Source organism: Melanotaenia boesemani, chromosome 18 (assembly GCF_017639745.1).
Source record: "Melanotaenia boesemani isolate fMelBoe1 chromosome 18, fMelBoe1.pri, whole genome shotgun sequence".
Taxonomy (NCBI): Eukaryota; Metazoa; Chordata; class Actinopteri; order Atheriniformes; family Melanotaeniidae; genus Melanotaenia; species Melanotaenia boesemani.
Genome location: NC_055699.1, coordinates 6,694,833 through 6,700,112, shown reverse-complemented (window position 1 = coordinate 6,700,112; position 5,280 = coordinate 6,694,833).

The following is a 5,280-nucleotide window of genomic DNA, read 5'->3' as shown; positions in this document are numbered from 1 at the left end:
TTTATGCATATTAAAACCAAAACAAGCCTTTACACATCAAAAAATACCCCCCCCCCCCGACTCTTTAACTTCTGTCTGTAAGCTAAAAGCAGGTATCAAATATTAAAAGTAATAAATAAATAAATACCTGGCTTGATGCTGCTGTGAGTAAACAATGTTATTATGGGGATCCATCCACACCAGGAGCCAGCCTCCCCAAACAGGGCAGACCAGGGCCCACACCACAGCCATAAGGCTACAGGTCGGGGCCCCAGTCAACCAGACAAGGGCAATCAACCTTTTCTTGAAAAAAGTGCCTATGTCCTATTTCAGAGCAATGGGTTTGGCTAGGATCCTCAATTGTTAAGCCTAAATGCACTGAAGTCTTGCAAATAGGACATGCTGTTTCTAACAAATAAGTAATGTTAGTCAGTGGAAGGTACGGAATTGGTGTGCAGGGTGCTGGGCATTCAAAACTAATTTTCTTTATGTTACTTATTCACCTATTATATTGTAACTAAATACATTTACCTTTCAATCTGAAATCTAACTACATATGTAGGAATAATGTTATGGTAAAACAATTTACAGTTTTACTCTGTAGGTTAGGGAAGGCCTGTGCTTTATTTCTCTGAACTTGTGAAATGCTCTTTTTCTACACTTGGCGTAAATGTGTTTTTTTAAATCTGATTTTTTTAAGTAAGGACAAGTGCTGTCATTTTAGATGTGTTAGATACTTGATTATACATTCATACTGGCCTGTATCTTTACTTCTTTTATTTTTCTCAAAGCGCACCAGATTGATGCTTTTAAATATAAAATGTCCAACATTTTTTTGGACCCCCTTACAGGGGTTGTATCCGTCTCACCTCTTTGACCCCTGACCCATTTTCATGTCTGTCTCATGCCCTTTTTTCAGTGTCTACTCAGATCAGTAAAGCCCGCCACAGCCTCCTCACCAAACACTTCCACAGAAAGTACCCATCAGGTAAAACATAGACTACTTTTCCATTTTAGTTTTTAGAATAAATGTTGAAACGGGGGGAAACAAGGGAGGGGAAGCTGCCTTTTTAAAAGATTCATTCCAGTGTAGAGATTTCATTTGGTGATTTTACTTCTTTTGAATATCTTAGTTTTATTTTAAGGGGTGTTTCTAAAATCCTATTTCTAATCATCTACAGACGTCCAGGACACTGTGTAAATTTTATTGATGAATTTTCTGAATTATTGTTGGTTATCTCTAATGATTTTAACCATTTTATCTTAACTGGGGATTTTAACATTCACATAGATAACATGACGGATGGTAATGTCAAGAAATTTTCTTCCCTATTGGACATTTTTGGTTTGTGGGAAGATGTAAAAGAACCGACCCACATTCACGGTCACATTCTGGACCTGGTTATTTCAAAAGGTGTTGATATTTCCTCTGTTGCGGCCACTGATTTGGCCTTGTCTGACCATGTTTGTATTTTGTTTGATTTACTCACTCAGAATGTTCAACCAACCTGCTCCTCGGTTAGGAAGAGGTACATTAATGAAAGAACAAGTGCTAAGTTTGTGGATACCAACAACCAGTGCAGAGTCAGTTGATGGATCATTTCTATCTGAAAATTTTGAATGTAATGGATGCTGTTGCACCGATAAGAATCAAGAGCACCTTGAGTAAACAGAAAACACCATGGAGAAACACCACTGTGGTTACCAGCCTAAAAAGAGAATGCAGAAAAACTGAGCGGAAGTGACAGAAAAATAAACTTCAAATTCACTATGAGCTCTACAAACAAAGCCAGCGAAACTATAACAATGAGCTGTGCAAGGCCAGAGAGCTGCATTTATCTGAAATAATTAACAAGAATGTCAACAATTCTCACACTCTATTTGCTATGATTAAAAAACTTACAAATCCTCCTATACAGATAAGCCCAGAGCTCCTTTCCACTGAGATATGCAACCACTTTGCCATCACAACAAAATGATGTCATTTTGTTCTTGCGGATGTGTTTGGGGACATCTTGCGGCTTGTTCTTGAAACATCAGCTGAGCGGAACATTCTTCTTACAGGGCTTCAAGTACTATTGTGTAATTGGTCAGACATTTGAAGTGAGTGTGGTTAACGCGGAAAAGCTTGAAGCGGAATGTTGTCACTTCCACATTTCCGATGATGGGAGGCTGAATGGATAACTTTAATTAACAGCCGATCAAGGTGGTGAGAATGTACAAAAATGAATACAACACATAGTAAATAAATACAAGAACACCGCTGCGTGCTCAAACCCACCCTGCCACGGACGAAGTTTCTCGTAAGGTATGAAATCACCGGGCTAGTTATTTATTGCACATAAAAACACAAACATCTACCTGCATTTCATGGGTGGGTGGGGGGATGTTAATTTAGATCCCTAACTATAACTAACAAACAGATGAAATCAGTAATTATAAGTGATCTTTGAAAAGAAGACGAATATAAGCAAGCAAAAAAGAGAATGACACATTAGGTTCCTACAAAACTTTATTCAAACTTAAATCAAGTTTAAAGGTACAGTGTGTAAGATTTACTGACATCTAGTCTTCTGTACAGCGTGTTGTGGTTGTTTAGTGTTAAGTGTTTTATAAATAAAATTGGATTGGATTATTGGATTAGATAGTAAAAATGGTCATAAAAATTACTTCAAATACCAAGCACAGTTGTGAATGGATGGTGGCTGTGAGTGGAAAAAAACATAAATGTGTTTTCATCTGAGTGGATTCAGTGGCCTCAGGCGCAGCAGTGACTGCACTACCTGTAACTACTTCAAAATTGTGTACATTTGTACTGTTGTCCTCTGTGTTCCTTAAAAGTTACCTATCCCAAATGGTGCTCTAGTGCCTCATGGACAACACAGGTACTGCAGTTTTAAAGCTCAGAGGGTTCTCACTTCATACACATAGTTGTTTGTCTATTCAGAGACACCATAGTAAAAATTATGTTTGTTTCTGTTTGTTCTTGAGCTCTAACCACTACTTTGGACAATAAATTTCCTCTTAATTAATTTTACATCTTGGCATCTATTTGTTATGGTACCTTCCTTTCATTGCTGGGCTAGGTCATTTCTTTCTTTCTGATTTTCTTTCTTTGTACCATATACTAATGACACTGAAGAGCAGCTATATTTGTTAGGTATTTTTCCTCTTTGAACAGGATCTGGACACCTCCTGTCATTTATGGCTCCGTAACTCAACATCTGTGTGGATCCGGACAATTGTCCAAGTCATTTGAACAGAAAAAGACGTCCAGTTTCCCAGCTCCATCCATCCATCCATTCATCCATCCATCCATCCTTTCATCCATCCCTCCATCCATTATCTGACACTTATTCAAGGTCTGGCCATGGGGGAAGCTGCGTAAGTAGGGAGGCCCAGACTTCCCTCTCCCTGAGAAGTTTTAGTTTTCATTTAACAAGTGTTAAAGCCATTCACCATGGTGAAGAAAAGTCATTAAACATTAAAAAGAGTTGTAAAACCAAGAGGCCTAAAACTACAACTGCAGAGAGGATTTAATTTTTAACTCTATTGATACAAAATAGAAATTATTTAATCTTGCCCCTAGTATGAAATGCAATGCTTTACTAATTATCTCTACTGCAGCAAAAATCAAAAACAGCTCATCAAGTAGCTCTGGTAGGCTAGTCTAAAGGTTGAATTAAAACATTAAGTTAAGTGTTTGTTTCTGGAACTAAGTAGCTGTTTCCACTACAGATAATACAGAAAACGAACATTTATGAGTTTTTTCACTTTAAAAGACACATTATAGCAACAGTATTATTAGTATTACTACTACTAATAATAAGACAGCCAAAGAACCTTGCAATGATCCATTGATCTGATGACACGACGTGACTAATACAGCCTGTGCACCTTCCTTTGTAGATAAAGACAGAGAAAGGAGATTTTTTCCAGCAACTAGTGGCTCACAAACACAAGCTTTAATTCAGCTTTTCTGCCCCCCAAACAATAATAAACAAAAATAATAAACAGAAAGAAATGTACAGTAAGTAAGAACAAAGAAATGACAGGAAATTGTAAAAGTATAAGTATATTTATCTTATAGGAAAAAAAGGGGGGAGATGAGAGTTTGCAATTGTAATTTTTGCAAAAGAATACCAATAGTCATGGGCACATAGACTGAGAGCAACTGTAGGAAGTCTTTGCTGTTGTTTGATCTGATTTATGTTTAGTAAGTAAAAGAAGTTCTTTACGCAATACAGCCCAATCATAATGTAGCTCAAACAGAGCAGGTTTTCCTCGAATGTTTAACACTCATAAGTGTTATTTCCCTCATATTTAAGGTGTATTTCAGGTTGTTTTTGGTGTGATTATGTGTAGTGCATATGAGTACTTTGTCTTACTTGCAGCTGACTGCATTCCTATTGCTCTCTGTCAGAAAAATAATCAGATGGTTTTATGATGGGCGACCTCAAGCTGAAAGCTATCAAGAACAGAGCCACCAGAAAAACTGTGCCCTAAATAAAACAACTTTTACCTAAATAATTTCACGGCTTTTTAAATGAACACCACACTTTTCTTTGAGTCAATTTAAATGGTGAAAAATGAGCTATTCCAGACTAACATTAGCGTTAGATTGTCTTAGGAAAGCTTCTAAATTTCCTGAAGGAGTTTTTCTTTTTTTTCTGCTCAAATTTACTTTAATAATATAAATCCTTCCTACTTGTGCTGCAGTTCATTTACAGTGTTGATGTTTGTGATGTTTGGCTCATATTTGTGATCAGCGGCGGCTGCTTTTGACCCAATTTAATGCTCCATCTCTACCTGTTCTAGAGCCATCGATCTGTTTACACCTCATGGCCTTAATGAATGCACCGGGGATGCTGCAGAGGCAGCATGATGGATTAAAGGAGGCCATAACTCAACTTAAAACAAATGTGTAATCTTGGGAATATGCATCATACAGCTGAGTATGTTGTGCTTTGACAAGATGCTTCTTCACATTCCAGAATTCTGTTGACCCAAATTAACCTTCATCCTGACATTGCACTGGACTTTCAAGGTTATCCAGCTGTGTAAGCTGCTGCTGTTTAGAGAATGATACTGGATAGGTGCAGAGGTCAGTCTCTGTGGTGACTGGAAATAAAAGATCACAAATTGCTGCTTAAAATGGAAAATTTCAACTTGCATTTTCACTGGAGACTCAACATGTGAAGGTGAAGAGGTGCTTTGTTTCACTCATTATACTTTAAGAGCAGGGTCAATGAGTTTTTGTCTTCCTGTAAGTACACAACGGGGAAGGAGAAGTGCACAAAA